The 18,114-nt window shown below is 45.3% G+C and overlaps 1 long non-coding RNA gene across 1 annotated transcript; it reads left to right on the top strand.

Annotated features, from left to right (window-relative positions):
- Positions 1 to 2,870: 2,870 nt before the first annotated feature.
- On the top strand, positions 2,871 to 17,768 carry LOC126541846 (uncharacterized). The gene is made up of 2 exons (XR_008614521.1): positions 2,871 to 3,072; positions 17,329 to 17,768. It is a non-coding gene; the product is annotated as an uncharacterized lncRNA (long non-coding RNA).
- Positions 17,769 to 18,114: the final 346 nt, after the last annotated feature.

Here is an 18,114-nt window from a genome sequence, read left to right as displayed (position 1 = left end):
CTTTGTAGCCTGCTTGAAGTCTCTGTCTTGCGCGTGCACGAGACAATGCTCCCCGCCTAGCGCTGCCGTCGGGATCGGCCAACATTTTTGCTGTCGGACGCGTACATGAACAATGGCGACCAACTAGAGGCTAACGGCTTCCCTTTGTGGCGCTTGCAGCGCAAATTATGGTATAGAATACGGTAATCGAAGCTATTGCATAAGAAGTTCGTGAAAAAAGAGAACGTGTCCGGCGATTACGATGCTCCTTAATGCAAAATTTTAGCGCAGCTGTATATGTGTTTTCATTTCTCGATATATTGAGGCAAAGAATTTGAGACCGAAGTCATCGGCGTAAGTTTGAGGCCAGTGCCGTCAGCGCCTTCGCTGAGGGAGGGGGCCGTATGGGAACGTTGGCATGAAAGGCGCCTTCGGAGCCAGCTGCGGCAGAATATGACGACGAATGAGCGAGTGCCGGCACCAGGGCGTTCGCGCGGTTACGCCAAGGGATGCCGATGCTCGACTATGGCGCCTACGAGCTGCGCTATAAAGAAATTGTTCTTAAAAGAAAAGTGGTTGTAAAATAACGCATTCAACGACATTGTATTACAGAAACCGTAATTTTCTTCTGCTGTGGTTGTAGAATGTTTCACTTCGTCGGTATAATTGATCGTTGCCAATCATAAATTTTCCACATAAAGTTTCGGTTTATTGACCGCACATGCCAACTGTGTGAAAGCAGACTCCCTCAAGGAAGTCCTCAGTCTCCTGTTCGCATCGCGGCGCTCATGCTCACAGCTTTATCTCTTTTCTTTTGATGGATCTATTTCCAACTTCTGAATTTCTCCGACATGAAATATTCTGGGAACATGAGCATTAGGCATGCGGTCTACATAGTCTAAGAAACACTACAGGTACATATATCCTGGTAGTTCTCTAGTTTTGTGTTCTACCTGAGAACTCATGGTGAGGACGTACAGCGAAGTATTTGAATCTGATAAACTACCGAACATTTCTGAGCTAATAATTAAAGTAAAACTAGCTCCAAAGCCCACCGACACCCCAGGATATGTTATATACAGTCGATTTCCACCTAAGATAAGAAGATATACGAACAACAATGCGAACGCTAACGTTGCGGCATCAAGGACTTCACTCGTTTCAGTCCCTGATTTTGGGTGCCATTTTTTCTAATGACAAAAGATTGCGACGATTCGCAGTAAAGCTGTAGTGAACGCCATTCGCCCGCCGCTATAACTGGTGCGAATTTTTATGGCTTGTTCATAACACCACTATGTGGCATTATTTACGCACCTGACAGGTTAGTCTGTTAGCACCCTGCGTCCTTCCCAATAAAAGAAGTCGCTGTTTCACCCGAAAGGCGAAGCATCGATTGCGAAAGCAAATTAGACAGCTATATGAATTAAATATATTAGTTTTATGGGCGCTATAAAGTTGCAAACATTCGCTTAAGAACTACATTAACACGCACGGTGCAAGCGCACAAGTAAACTCGAACACATTTCCCTCGATGACTGCGGAAACTCGCTCCTTCAACGCTGGAGCCAGTATGCGTGGCAGCAGCAGCGAGCGAAATGACGTTCGTGCTCTCTCTCGCTGCAACGCGAACTAAACGCAGAAAGCAGAGCGCATACGAAGCCACCGGCACAAAGGAAACATTTTCTTCGAGATGGCTGCCACTGCGTAGAGAGTAAATAGAACTAGGGCGGAGCACAAGAAAGGAATAATGAAGAACGTTTTAGTATTCCTCGAAAAAATAGTTTTACAGGCGCTGTTGGCGTTCTTAATTGGTATTTGGTGAAGCTTAGGGTGTCGCTAGGTAATCTGAACAATAGATCCAGAAATACCAAGTTGCTTATTTTAAGCCTAGATAATAATTATGATGAAAGATAGCTTGAATTATAAAAGAAAATGCTATCATTCTACCTAACGCAACTGGATGAACAGGTTACTTCTGAAACTAAAGACAGTGCTCACCTGCTTGATAATTTCTAAGAAAGCAAAACTCATCTCGTTATTATCAAGTTCGTTAGTTCAAGGATAAAGAGAGCCTCCCATCTCTCGGGGTCAAACTTAAAGGTTCTAGGTTTTCAATACGCAAGAGTTTCTGTCTAAACGTCAGGCTTACACGGTCTGAACTTCTACGTCGTGCAAAAGCCATGAATTGCTCTTTTAGGATGCCATACGATAAGATACTCGTTGACCAGAAATGTATGTATACGACTGCACTCAGGCTATGATCATTGAGTTGGATAAAATAGCACACCTGGAACCTGAGAAATATCCATAGATCAGAGCAATCACAAAGGGCCTTTGGTTTGTCCTACTTCAGAGCTTACCGTGCTAATCGTGAACTCCAGAAGCGTCAAATACAAAACAGATGAATTCGCTACTCTGGCCTCTTCGCTTAAACCTATTTGATTATAAGTACAGACCATAAAATATAATACGTATTACAATCATACAGATATAACTACGATTATCAGTACAGATCAGGCATCAGGGACGCAAGTGAGTGCTTATCACCACATTCTTTTGTAGGAATGCTTCGCACTACAACATTCTGTTCCTAACATTTTGTTCCTACCTTGCAACGTCATTGTGTAATGAAGTTGCGCCGATCAGCGCTTGATAAAAAAATATAGCATCATGCTTGAAACGCAGAACAATGATCTTATATAGTCCTGATACATACAAGTAGAAGGCATCCGTACAATGGCTGCAAAGAGCATAAAAAAGAAGGTATTTCATGCTCTATTTCAATTGTTTAATCCGCGATTTGAACCATAGCGGCAACTGGAAGGTTATTTTCGCTGCGAAAAATGACGAAGGTCTGTAGTTTCAATGTTCTAGTCACCTTCGCCATATTTTGTCTGTTATGTACTTTCAGGCAACGCCTTCAAATGTCTGCTATGGCAGAGCCATTGCCAAGCTACAAAGAAAATCGTCGCCCGCACCCACCCCTACGTACATATGAGAGGTCTACACAGAGGCCTACAACGAGGCCTACAACGAGACCACCTACGAGATGTCGTCCGCGCATTTAGACGAGACCCTATACAACATGTTTCAGTACGTATTTCTTTTGTTCTTTTGCCATCTGTTTAAGGCCAGTGCAAAGAAGCAGTTTGCCTACGCTACATGGCAACCTTTAAATGATATGCCGCCGTTGTGTTTCTTGCAATTTTACCTTGACATCAATATAACGCTTTTGTATAGGTGTGTTTACTAAGAGGTGCCGTGTCACTAGCAAAGAGCGATTTCCGCAGAAATAGTGTTTTCTTATAATGACATCTTATTTTAGTGTTTTATTCTTGCCAGTAACACCTATATTATTTTTTACTCAAGTTTATTAGGAACAAGGGAAGCAAAGCAAAAAGATCACTCAAATTGCCGCAGAGCAAGGGCATTCCTGTTAAGTGCATTATAAGAGAACCTAACGCAGAATGAACTAGCCCAACTTTCAGCTCTAAATGCATGCCTTGTAGGTTTCGGGCAAACCTAAGAAGTTAGTCCTTAGTGCTCGCATTCGATATAAGTGTTCAGTATTTCTCATGGTTTAATAAATGGGCGGTATTGCCTAAAAACAGCAAAGAAATTCATTTTACAGGTTGTTTTAGTAAAGAGTGGATCATTGTGACAAAAAAATGGTGCTACCTGGACATGTTGTCATGGTGTATTTGCCCCACCCAAAGCGAGGCCGATCCGAAGACGACATCACATGCCGGCTTTTCCATTCTTATATATCTGCGGGATAGCGTCAAGATACCATATATATACATATATATATATATATATATATATATATATATATATATATATATATATATATATATATATATATATATATATATACAAACACTCCAAGGACAACTCAGGGGAAATTGCTGGTATTTAGTAATTGAATAAAAAATGATAATAAATGTAATGTTATGTGGCTGATAAAACAACTTCCCACAGGTGAGGAATGATTTCGCGTCTTCACATTACGCGCCCGATGCTCCACTAATTGAGCTTTCGCGGCGCCGTTCTCCCACCCACTTTCTGGGGTATTTATGTATTGCAACTAGAACTAGCCCCGGTAGTGCTAGCCAGCGCCATCACTGACAAACATTGGTGACCAAGGTTCCGTCGCCAAAGGTCGGGTCGTAATGGCACAAAATTGGCGGAAACGTTAGCAAACGATGCAGCTTTGTGAAGGCTTCGTCGCACTAGGACGACCAAGAAGTGAGGGGCCCGGTGTTTTTGAGTAGTTTTGTCAGGGGCGATATGATGGTGGCAAAATGGCGAATGGAGCGTTTGAAGTACGGACACAGACTGAGGAAACTGCGCAATTCATTGATGGACGCTGGCTTATGCAATTCGCCGGTGGACCAAAGTTTGGCTACATCGCAAAGAATTTCGTCCTTGGATTTGACGTAACCTAAAATCGTCAGCTGCCGAACAGCAAATCGGCACTTCTTGAGGTTTAGTTGTAGTCTTGAGTTTGTTAAGCACGTTAAAACAGACCGGATATGTTGTACGTGCTTTGTTGAGTCAGCAACGAAAATAACAACGTCGTCAAAATGGCACAAGCATGTTTGCCACTTGAAGCCACGTAGAATTGTGTGCACCGTGCGCTTAAACATTGCAGGCGCATTGCAAAGTCCAAAAGACATTGCGTTAAATTCGTATAAACCGTTGGGCGTGACAAAAGCTGTCTTCGGCCGATCGGAGTGTGTCATGGCTACTTGCCTATACCCTGAGTGCAAACCTAGAGATGACAATAATTCGGCGCCTTGTAGGATGTCAATCACGTCAAAATTAAAAATTAAATTATGATATTTTACGTGCCAAAACCACTTTCTGAGTAATAACCACGCCGTAGTGGAGGTGTCCGGAATTTCCGACCACCTGGGATTCTTTAAGTTGCACCTAAACATAGATACACGGGTGTTTTCGCATTTCGCCCCCATTGAAATGCGGCTACCGTGGCCGGGATTTGATCCCACGACCTCGTGCTTAGCAGCCCAAAACCATAGCCGTTGAGCAACCACGGGGGGTCGTCAATCGCGTCGTCTATTCGCGGGAGAGGGTACAGGTTCTTGCATGTGATCTTGTTGAGGCGGCGGCAGTCCACACGAATCCCCACATAATTATCTTGCTTCATAACTCGGACAATAGGCAATGCCCAAGGGCTTTTGGAAGGTCGAATCACCTAGCGGCAAAGAATGTCGTCGCTTTATTTTTTGATTATACGACATTCTGGAGCAGATACACGATACGGACGTTGCCGTAATGGCAGTTTCGGGCCAGTATGGGTGCCATCTGTACCAATTGGTTTCGGGACCAGGGAAGAAGGTACAAAATCTGAGACCGCTGGATCGCTGTAAGGGCATCAGCAATAGAAGAACCAAACCTTCATCGGGCGATAAATACTTATGATACCCGTAATATTTATAATACACGTAAAACAGCACTGAGTGCACTGGAACTAGCACAGTAATTCTCATTGGGCACGTCAATAACTTGCACTTCTCCGACCGCTTCTACATCGCCAATATATTTTCGTCGAGCAGCGACACAGGGTATGGAAACGGATCGCAAAGAAAATAGTACTATAACCCTGTGTGATGTCCTCTGTCGCAAAAGGCAGCAGTAGACGTTTCCGAGTGAGAAAGCGGTCAGATGGCGGCAGTAGCGCAACATCATCTGAGATTCCGCTGCAGGATATGGGCACGACCGTTGAGGCGTTCAGAGGAAGTTTGGTGTCGGCTTCAACAAGTAGTTTCCTCGAAAGCGAAGAATTGTTGGTGAGCAGCAAATATAACCGCGGCGAGAGTTCTATTTCGGCCTGTGCGCAATAGATACCGGCATTCAGGCGCGAAGGAAAGCACCAGCATTAGATAACGTCATGAGAGCACGAGGAAAGGATCGTGAATTCTACAGCTTATCAAACGTCGGCAATGACAACGCGAGCAGTTCAAGTGGCCGAAGGGTGAAATGCCGAGCACTGGTTGTGCGGAGGGACAGTCCAGAAACGGGCGTCCTGACCTTCCGAAGTAAGCGGCAAAGCTTAGCTTACGGCGGCTCCTATGTCTACGAGTGCAGATGCGTGAGCACCGTCAACAAACACTTCGATTACGTTCGAGGGACTGCGGTGAGGACTTTCACATTTCGACGTTGTCACAGCCCTTTCTTCTTGGGCTGGGACGATTGATTTTCCTGCGCCCGAGTTAGGAGGCGAGGTCCCAACCGGCGACGTGGAGAAGGTGAACGGCGGGTAATTGTCGTCGGGCGCAATGTCAGTGACATAGTCGACAGGATACTGTTATATGGACAGTTGGACTGGCTTGTTACGGGTGGCGCGTGCTAGGCAGGTGCACACAATTACAAAAACATGCGATGTAACCGGTGTAGCCACACGTAAAGCATACTGGCCGGTTGTCGAGAGTACGCCACCGGGTCACCGGGGAAGGTCCCATCCATGTGACAGGACGCATTGTACAGGGCGGATGCTGACATGGCTGCACGCATAGGTAGGCGCACTCACTGATGATTACATTCACTCACACTCACTCGCTCTCACTTAAAAGGCGTGAGTGCGAGTGCAAGTGAGTGTGAGCAGCGGTAAGTTGCGAGTGCGAGTGAGTGCCAGTAGGTTTTAGTGGAGGTGAGTGCGAGTGCCAGTGAGTGTGACAGGAGGTGAGTGCGAGTGTGAGTGCCAGTGAGTGTGAGCGGAATTGAGTGCGAGTGCGATTGTGTACCTGAGAGTGTGAGCGGAGGTGATTGTGAGTACGAGGGAGTACTAGTGAGTCTGAGTGCGAGTGAGTACTGTAAGTGTGAGTGGAGGTGAGTGTGAACGGGACTGAGTACTGTGAGTGTTAGTTTTCATGTGGTGAGGGCTTGTGAGTGAGGGGAGGTGAATGTGAACCTGGGTGAGTGCCTCTATTTGCGAGTGCAGGTGAGTGTGAACGAGAATAAGTGTGAGTGGAGGTGAGTGCGAACGAAAGTGAGTGCTTGTGTGTGTGAGTGTAAGTGAGTGTGAACGTGGTAAGTGCCTGTGAGTGCGAGTGCAGGTGATTGTGAACGTGAGTGGTGCGAGTGCAGCTTAGTGTGAACGTGAATGAGTGCGGGTGAGTGTCAATGTGAGTCTTTGTGAGTTGAGGTGAGTCTGAATATGAGTGTGAATGATGGTATGAACACGAGTAAGTGTTCGTGAGTGTTGGTAGACGTGAGTACAAAAGACAGTGAGTGAGCGTGAGCAGCCGTGATTATGAACGTGGGGGAGTAGATCACAGCTAGCACAACAATTGAAGACGTTAAAATTCCCTTTAAGAGTGGAACGCTAAAGCTTAAACGTGCTACGTACGCATCGGAAATCATGGGAGCCTGTTGTTGGCGGGACCCAATGGAAGAGGAAGTGAACACGGCATGGAAAGCACGCGCACGTGCCGCGTGCGAACTCTTCTTCTTCACATAAAACCCCGTTTAAGACCGTGCGAATAGTAAGCGCCATGCTCTGAGCCTACCTTTTCTAGAAATCAGCGATGGCTCCTTAAACGTCACTTACACTCGCCACTTTGAACGTTCGAGGTCTGGCCTCTACGAAAAAACCAACTCAACTGTATCGCTTGTTAATGGAAGAAAATCTTGACGTCTTAGTTGTGCAGGAGAGGATAGAGGAATGAAAATAGGAGACGCCGAAGATGCTGTGGCGGTTCACAGCACGGTAGCACGCCATTGTGAGCCACGCTAATGGCAGGTCTAGAGGGCGCGTTCTCTTTGTTCGAAGGAATCGGGGCTGTCAGTGCAAAATATTTCTTCATGTTCTTACGGTAGATTTGTGCTGTGTGACTTCACATATATTGATGTTGCACGGCGTGTTATGTGTGCTTATGCTGCAAGTGTAGCAATGGAACGCGGAAATATCTTTTCTAACCTAAGACAGTATTTGTGCAGTGATAATCAGCTTGTTTTGGTTGGAGATATTAATGGAGTTTTGAATTCAACTGAGATGTCAAGTGGTAGAATGGTTAAAGACAAAAGCAGTGATGTGTTGTCACAAATTATTTCAGAATATCAGCTTGAGGATATTGCAGAGTGCCTGGAGTGCTGCCGAGCTGTCAAGCACACTCGTTTTCAGGGCAGCAGCCATGCCTGCTTGGACCGACTGTACCTGTCAGGGGATACAATCCCAAAGTTTCGCACATATGTTGTTTCGCCGAACTCGTTTACTGATCATTGCCTCGTAAAAGGTCAAATAGGACTAAAGAAAGAGAGCAAGAGATTTTCATAGGAACAATGGAAATCAAATTCCAATTTATTGAAGGATGAATCTTTCAATGTAGCAGTGATTCACGAAATAAAGAAATCCATGAAGATAGTCGGCACAAAATAGGTGAGCAGTGGTAACACCTCAGTTAAAAGACGACTTTTTGCAGATGATTGCGTTTTATATCATAGAATTCAATCTTCTACTGACCATATTGTCCGTAACAATTATTTTGCTGACTTCTGCAACTGGTTGAAAGCATGGAAAATGAATATCAAATTTTCCAAAACTGCCTCCATGTCTTTTACACGGCGCTCATGCCCTTCCTTCTTAGCCTACGCCTTTAACAATATTGCGACACGCGTGTGGTATTTCATTGTTTCAACGAGGCGCGTGGGCGCCATCACTCGAGAAAAGAGCAAGAAGAACGCACTGGGCTCGCGCTGTGAATCTAACGGGTCAGCGCTGCAACCGCTGTTGTAAATGGTTGTTAGGTTACTGACTGGTCCTTCGCGTAACATTGTGGTGGAGGTGGAACGTTCGCCGTCATCGCCGCGGAGCTCCGGAGCAGCCGCACCGTCGTCTTCTCAGCCATGGCTTCCGATGAAACCAACCCGTCTTCACCTACACCTGCGGCACCAACAACAACGTACGTTGCCGTTTCTAGACTCCATGATCCTGGGACATTCTCCGCCCGAAATGACGTCGACGTCGACGCCTGGCTTGTATGAGCGTGTTAGCCAAAGCCACCACTGGGACCCTACCATCATGCTTGCCAATGTGATCTTTTATCTGGACGGGACCCGCGTGTCTGGTTTCGCACCCATAAGATCGAGCTCTCCAGCTGGGACATTTTCAAAGAGCGGCTTCGCAGCCTATTTGGCAACCCGTCAGGTCGCCAACAGGCTGCGCAAACCGAGCTTGCCACCCGTGTCCAGTCGTTGACCGAATCGCATGTCTGCTACATACAGGAAGTGCTCGCGATTTGCCGGAAAGTCAACAAGCACATGACCGAGGTTGACAAGGTGGGCCATATCCTAAAGGGCATAGAAGACGACGCCTTCAATTTGCTCGTCTATAACGACGTTTCTTCCATTGACGCCGTCGTGAAAGAATGCCGCTGCTTCGAGGTAGCCAAAAGCCGCCGTGTTTTCCCACAGTTTTCCCGGCTCCCAAACACCCCTGTCACGTCCTCTTGCTCCGCTCTTACCGCTACACGACCATTTCAAGAGAACGTCGCCCGTATCGTTCACCGTGAGATTGAAGCGGCGTGTCCAGACCCCCTTCATTCACGACCCCGTGACTGTACCTTTGACCAAGCGGCCCCCAATGTTTCCCTTATTCAAGCCGTTGTGCGGCAAGAAATCGCAAACCTTGGCATCCCTGCCCCCTGCTCTGTCTCCCGACCTAATTCAGCACCCAGTCCCATATCCACAACCTGTAATGACCAGTATTTCGCTCCCAGACCACGCAATTTTGCTGAATGGCGAACCCCAGATGACAAACTGATCTGCCTCCCCTGCCACCACGTTGGTCATGTATTCCGACACTGCCGCACCACCTGGATGCCGCCGTATTTGAGCTAATTCCCAGCTCCTCGCCCATACGCCGACGCTCGCCGTTATTCACCTCGCCGTCTGCACCCTACTTGTGGTTCCCTGACAGCCGCTCCTCCATGTGATTGCCGTCGCCTCAACGCCGTCGGCCCCCTTGACTCCAACCTCGCCGCTTTTCGTCGCCAAAGCGACGGCCGGAAAACTAGGCCATGCAGCTCTTGGAGGTAGTACGGCATCACGTTCGTCCTGTCCAGATCCTCCGTTGACGCTCCTCCCCAACATGAACCAAATTGAAGTAAACGTAGATGGTGCTCCATTGACGGCATTATTTGATACTTGAGCCCAAGTGTACATAATGAGCATGAGCGCTATGTCGTCGCCTCAAAAACGTTCTTACGCCTGCCATCACTCAGGCCATACGCGTCGCCAATGGCGCCAATGTTGCCATCAGGGATATGTGCACTGCTCTCATAGGAATTGCTGGCCGCCAAGTTCCAGTCCTGTTTACCATGCTTACCATGTTCACCATGCTGATGGGGATCCCATATGGCTGACGCGTACTCTATTTTAGGGCGTATTAGTGTTGTATATGCCAATTTGTTTAAATGTACGGGAGCATGTTTGAGGTTATGTTTAAGGAAACGAAGCGAACGGTTTGCAGGTGCGAGGATATCGTTAATGTGATTATTCCACGTCAAGTTAGTGGTTGGGTGTACGCCAAGGTACTTGTAGCTAGAAACTTGTTCAACAAGGCTGTCGTCTAAGATATAAGATGTTGAAGTTCGGGGCGCCTGTTTAGTGAATGACAATAATTTAGCTTTAGCAAGATTTAGAGGCATTAGCCAGGTTGACCGCCATACGTTTATTGCGTTTAGGTCAGATTGAAGAATGTCATGATCCCAGTTAGGGTGAATATTACGATGTATACGCAGTTGTCAGCAAATTGTCTGATATTGGATTTGATGCCGTCTGGTAGATGATTAATATGTATTAGAAGAAGTAGGGGCGCAAGCACACTACCCTCTGGGACAACAGATGTTACGGGGACTAGAGATGACTTGTGATTGTTAACCGATGTAAATTGCATCCTGTTAGAAAAAAACTCATTTATCTATGTGACAACAGCAGAGTTGATGTTCATCGGTGTTAGCTTGTGAATAAGTGGACGGTGAGGGACATGGTCGAATGCTTCTGAATAATTTAGGAATACGGCAGCTACTTCAATTCCGGTGTCTATTGATGAAAATATGTCATGAATAAAGCCAGCCAGCTGAGTGTCAGATGAATAGCCTCTGCGAAAACCGTGCTGTTGCTTAAATATGAGGTTATGTTCTTCAAGTTAGTTAATGACCTGGGAGTGTATAATGTGCTAGACTAATTTACAAATGTTACTTGTTAACAAAGTTGATCAATAGTTAAGCGGTCAAGAACGATCCGCAGACTTGAAGAATGGCACTACTTTAGCCACCTTCTAATCATGAGCGATAACGCCGGTTGATAGTGATTGTGAAAATAAGGCGGACAGTATTGGGAACATGCTTGGGGGTATATTCTTTAGAATTGTTTTATTTAAGCCAGTATTGTCAGCGGAAGAAGAAATCTTAAGATAAGTAAGGAGAGAATAAACTCCAGAATCGGTAATTATTATTTCCGGCATAAACGAATCAGTGCCAGTCGTGGTCGCTAACGGCTCTAAACATGCACGAGTGAATACCTATGAAAATGTTTCGTTCAGTGATTGAGAACAATCAGTCTCAGTTATCGCTGCGCTGTAATGATCAGTAAGGACGATGTCAGGATTATACTTGGGATTAATCACACGCCAAAAGCGCCGAGGGTTGGTTGTTAACATCGATGACAGGTCTCGTTTATAGAATGGTTTGCGCGTGGTTTTGAGTAAAATTTGGTATTCTTTGACACATGCTTTGTACCGACGCCAGGATTCAGATGATTTATTTCTGTCAGCTTACCTGAATAATCTTTTTTTTTTGTTATTTAGGCGACGAAGGGTTTGCGAAAACCAACGAGCAGTGTTATCGAATTTTATGGAAATGATCTGGATGTATTTATCTATGAGATTAGTGAGTGCGCTTTTAAATAGTAACCAGTTTTCATCTACTGCCCGCGACAAGTAATTTCTCAGAATGTCGACAGAAAAAAGCGATAGTTCATTGTTAATACGATCAAAGTGAGCTCTTTTGTAACACCTAATTTGCTTGATGATAGTTTGCCTTTTGACTGGTGAAGGAGCGAAGCGACCAGTTAAAACATCATGATCGTATGGACCACTAATATGAGTTATTTCAGAACATGTATCTGGATTGTTCGTGAGGATCAAATCAAGAATATTGGATGAGTGCGCAGAACATCGTGTTGGGCTTAAAACTAATTGGGTTAGACTGAAATCGAGACAACACAGGAGGAACGCTTGGCACTCTGACTGTGTGCTATAGGTTGATTCTGTGGACCATGCTATGTCTAGGAAATTAATGTCTCCAAAACTGATTACATTAAAAAAAGAAAACCGATTAGTAAGTTCGATAAAAATGGGCTGAAATTCTGCTGTGTACCTACGAGTGCGGTCCCGTGGGCGATAAAAGACACCAAGAATTACGTTACTTGATCTGAATTTAAAAAAAGCTATTACGCATTCAAGGAAAGTGCTAATAACCACGGGCACTACAATTTACTGTCTGTTTATTGCAAGGAGAGAATGTAGGCCAAAGTTTTCAAGTTCCCGTCGAACGATGGCTTGCACTAGAGGAACTGAAATAGGGCTAGCATCAGGGCTACGCGAACAGAAAACTGCCGGCGATATCGTGTCCAGTTCACGCCGAACGATTGGCACCATGTCCTCTGTTGGCGACGCATGCTGTTGTGAGGGCTGATCTTCACACGTCGACGTTGCGGCAGTATTGGTAAGTCTGGTGAATGGTGCATGACACGTCGGCTTTTTGCCCGCTCGAATTCTCGGTACACTTGGATGATAGCATCAACTGCAGAGCAGCTTTTGCACATGAGCAGATTAAAGGCGTACTCAGCAATTGTCTTGGGCGCATGCCCTACCTTCTCAGCTTCTGTCATGTCGGGATTGGCTTTACGACAAAGCGCCAGCACGTCCTGGATATGCGAAACATAGGACTCTGTGGGGGATTGGGCACGAGAGGCCAGTTCCTGCTTTGTGGCAATTTTACGGCCGGCTAGTTTGCCAAACAACTCTGTTAACTTCTCTTTGCATTGGCCCCAGCTGGTCAGCTCCTCTTCATGGTTTTCTAACCACACCTTTGCCGTGCCTCTTACGTAAAACAACAGGTTAGCTAGCATAAGCGTAGGGTCTCATCTATTGATTCCACTTACACGTTCGTGCAAGCCACCCACTCTTCGACGTCGGCGCCATAAGTCCCGCAGAAAGTTCCGGGATCCTTGGGTTGCACAACCACAACCGAAAGGGACAGTGACGTAGTGGGCGATGGTGACGTTGGAGGCGGCAACGACGTTAATCCCCAGGGCTCACCGTCATTCATGGTGAGGATGGTTATGCGACGTCCACTACGGAGCTCCGTTTCCAGCCGCGGTACCCCGCACCTCCCACCAATACGTTACGGGGATGCTTGGAGTATAAGACTATATTTGGAATGTATATACATGAAGAGTCAATGGGGTTAAAATGGCTGACTAGGAACAATACTCAGCAGCCAGTGTCTCGCCGATCTTCTTCTTCTCTCTCTCTACTTTCATCCTTCCGTAACCATATATGCACAAATTTGAAGAAATGCAGAAAGCACAACATGTTGCCTTTATGGTGTATGCACTACGCATGCCTCAGCCAACTTCTCAAATAATAATTTCCGGGGTTATGCTTTCCAAACCTGCGATATGATTAAGAGGCAAGCTGCAGTGGGGCGCTCTACATTAACTTTGAACACCTGGTGTTCTGGCATTCGGCCGCCATCGAAATAAGGGCGGCGCGGCCCGGTATCGATCCCGTGTCCTCGAGCTTAGCAGTTCTACTTTTAAAATGTAATGGCACTTACCCAGAGTCACAATAACAGTCGTAAACAATAGCACAGACACAAAAGTAAATGGATTCTATTATGCTCAGTTCGATGTGCCTGCTGGTGTAAATTGTAGGATCACAAGTATTCTGGGCTGTTCACCATATTTGGGACATTTCCGCCCCAAACCTTCGACAGCAAAGTGAAATAAACATGAAGTATGTTATAATTACCCTGTTTCTTCAGGACTGAAAAATAAATAAGCGTAGAAACTGATCTCCTCATCCCAAACGCCTTGCGTGCTTCCTCTCGTCACTTGACACTCGCCCTCCCAATTTCGGCGCTTGCTCGGGAGGCGTAGACCAGCTTCTATAGAGTTACGCGAGTTGAGACATTAAATAATAAGTTCTGCTGTTTGCGCATGTGTTTTTATCGTATTTTATATTGTGTGATACTTGAGAAACAATCAGAGAGCGCTGTTAACGTGCCCGAGCAAGTGACCTTAGTGCATTTCTGCAGAATATCTGCGTTTCTTCGTTTTTTTTTCTTTTGTCGCATTGTGTTGGCTGTCTTCTGCTAGTCGGAAGTGTTTTGAAGCCAGGTCACTTTCTCCAGCCCTGCGAAACTTGCACGTACCACATTGCTGCAGTTTATGCAGCTTTATCGTGTTCTCGCCACTTATTATGCGACTGGCTCTTCTTCTGAATTCTCGTTGTTAGGCCGGTCAAGGGTGGAAAGATATTTCCTTTCCTGCAGCGAGAATACCGCGGATTGAATGCGCTCAAGCAGGTGAACAGAAGTCGCCTAGCGTTTATTTATTTATTTCGGAATACTGCCGATCTCAGAAGAGATCGTTGCGGGGAGATCAAACATATATATTCAAAAGAAGCACAGTTAAGTAATTTGTACAATGAAAAACACTAAACACTTGAAGAATTAATACATTAAATTATTAGTAGGAGTACACCTGGTATGAATAAAACATATAAATCACAAAATATACTATGACAGGATGCGTGATGACGCCATCAGATTATTCAACCAACATTTCGATACAGGTGTTAAAAAATTGTTCACAGAAACTTTTGAGCATGTACATTAACTTCCACAATGAATAATGTTACGCTTCGCTTGTGTGGGAACTGTTAGCGCGAGCGCAAAGCGCAGAGACATTCAAAATCAGGCATGGGAAGACCTTTCCAGACGGCGCCAAAGGGCCGGGAAGAACAAGGCTCCTCGGTTTTAGGGAGGCGCCGAGTAGTCGCCGAGACACGACCATTGGAAGTCATGCGAGCCCTGTGGGAGCGTGCATGTGTGTACTAGCGGCGCCTACTTTTTCTTCGGACGTTCACCCTTCTCCTCGTCTGCCGACGTGACAAGTTGACGCCGGGTGCTTGCAGGTGCGTGCATGAGACGGTTATGCCCATTTATGGTCCGATCTTGGGTCTGCGTTCCTGATTGGACCAACCCGTTCTAGGGTGACCTAGAATACTGGGAGGGTGAAGATTTTCCGGAGAATTGCCACGCCGCCGCGCTGCTTTGCCGAGCTAGACCCGTCAGCTTGCTCCGTTGTGGAAGCTCCGCCAAAGGGGCGGGCGTCTGCTATTCTCTTGATATTTGGCCACTATTAGCCAACATTGCAGTAATTAAGGTCCTAAAGTATACTACACAACTGCAAGATAATAGTGCAGAAACTCGCCACACAGATAGGACGTTTGCGTGCTGTAAATGTGGGGATTTTGTATATCCCATGCTTGTAGGTTAGTCACCGCAATGGTCCGCACTTACGGGGTTGTTTCTGGCACAATCAGCGCGCACTTCATTGTGAGCGGAGGTACTTAGTTGGGTGCGGCATGACGAACGTAAACGTGCTGCAAAATAGAATAAGCTTCGAGATGACGCGCATAACCAGGAGAACGAAGCAGATATAAACGGATTGCTCATGCTAACGGTTTGTGCCTTTCATTTATTTCGTTTTAATTCACACGTTGGATTTCCTTTACAAGACCGCCTCCCGCGCTATGCCGTTTTCTTCTTAAAATGAAAGTAAATTGTAAGTAAGATCAACAAGTAAACTATACTTGCTGATCATTTAATACGTAGTTGTTTTTACATGATTCAAAACAGGCAACTTGTTACAAGGACGTTAACTTTTCACGTTTTACTGCCATTGAAGGCAATAGCAGTACTGATAATTAAACTTAATAGAAATATTTGCAGTGCATCAAGGGTGGTAATTTAATGTAAACACACATAACATTATCATGCGCAATAAATGTTGCTAATTTGCGCAACAATCCTACATTAGGCACTTAATTACGTTTACAACTATCCCTCTGGTGGGCCATTTGCATATGAGAGAATAAGACAATTACATGTTGATGATTTAAGAGAGGACTCACAGATTATATAGCAAGGCTTTTGTTACAGTAAAACATTCACATAATAATTTCGTAAACGGCTAGGCCAATAATAGCTATAGATTCGTTTCGATCTAGAAAAAAATCTATATTGTATAAATGGAAAATCTTCTAAAGGAGGAGGGGCTGGACAAATGCAGATGATGCAGATGTAAGATTCAATGCTTCAAGTGGTTTGACGGGATGCCTTAGCGTCATATTACCTCCAGACGTCGCTTCTTTCTCTCTTCTCGTTGACCTATCATACAATAAGTTTCAGCGCCTTTTAGTCGTACGGCGTAATCTTGGTAATGTCGTCTCCGCATTACATCATCACCTCCATTCTCCTAACCTTTCTTGCTTCTCATATTTAGCTGTCATACGGCGTAATGTCATCCCCACATTGCATCACCACTCCCGATGTTTCTTTACTTTCTCTCTTCTTTTCGCTCATTACGTAGTTGCACGCCTCCGGCGCATTGCTAGGCATTGCATCATTGCATGAATTCAGAGCCAATGATGATTTCAAGATGATGCAGGTGGTACAATGTCAGAAATGTGGCTTGATCGAAAGGCTGATAGAACAAGGCAACCAGTCCGGTGCAGAATCAGACCACGCCGAACGCGTGTCTTGGAAAAGTAATAAAAGGCTCATTTTTTGCATTTGCGGCTATGTGACTAGGACGTTTCTTCTGAAAACAAAGTGTGAACACTGTCGTGATATTCTACGAACCAAAAAAGAAGATATTAGTCAGCTAAGCGCAGCTGATTACCCACGTCTAGCTGCGGGACAAGGGAGGGTTTCTGTACCCGTCTGGCCATCTCTTTAGATTTATCAGAGATTTTGCGAAACCTTTCACAACGAGTTTCAGCACTCGAGAGCTTCATCACGAAAGCGCGATGCATTGACAATTATCAAACTCATCAGGAAAAAGCGTAAAGTTGCGGTCGGGTGCCCCATTCGCGCACACTCACTGGCCGCTGAAATTAGTGCTCTCTATGTAACTAGCTTTTTCAATTTTATTGCAAACTCTTTGGAACGTGCAAACGCTAACCGCGATCAATCTTCAAAATGTCTGAAATTAAGCTGTTCTTTGAACGTTCTCATCTATTGCACTTTTTAGGGCGAAGCAATCCCAGCACCAAGGATGAATATTTCTTATTGGGGTACAGGGATCCCTGTGGAAAGACACAACGCCGATGGATGACTGACTTCAGCATACTCCGAAATGTCCACTCTTGGCCTGTTTATAATGAACATTTGTTGTGTCGTGTTATATTTTTGTCCGGGGCGGAAAATAGGAGATCTTCATATTTGTGGATTATATTTATTATGTTTATAGAGTTGGGTTGCATTCCTCAACAGTTTTCTAAAGTGATTGAAATGACACTTTTACGTTTAGGCATTGCTGCCGTATTTTTGATTTGACAGTTATTTAATTTATACTGCAAGAATACTGCGGTCTATTCTTTAATTTAATTTTATCTGGATATCTGTAAACTCTCTTTCTAGGGGACACCTTTTTTGTAAAACCTCATTTAATAAAGTTTACTTGGCATTGCTTTTATTCATAATGTCTGCATTTAACACAAGCTTCGCCTAAGTGCGGCAAAGCTCGTTGCTTCGCGCTATATTTGAACCGAAATAAGCTAACATGATTACTGCGCTATCGCCGTCTTTACTCTGTATCTCGTTTCCCTTGAGCTCTCTTCTGGAGCTCTTTAGATAAGGAAGTACTAGTTCAGGCAATAAATTGTCGAGTGAATACATTTGCATATGGCTGTAAACCACTGGCAACCGTGACTGGAAAGCTCGTGGTGGTGAGCGACGCTGTAACTGCACCTATGTACTGCAGTTGACTGCGCGAGCAATTAAGTTTATTTTTACTCTTCATTATTGCATGCATCAC

The sequence above is a fragment of the Dermacentor andersoni genome, chromosome 3 (genome assembly GCF_023375885.2).
Source record: "Dermacentor andersoni chromosome 3, qqDerAnde1_hic_scaffold, whole genome shotgun sequence".
Taxonomy (NCBI): Eukaryota; Metazoa; Arthropoda; class Arachnida; order Ixodida; family Ixodidae; genus Dermacentor; species Dermacentor andersoni.
This window is presented reverse-complemented; position numbering and strand designations above follow the sequence as displayed.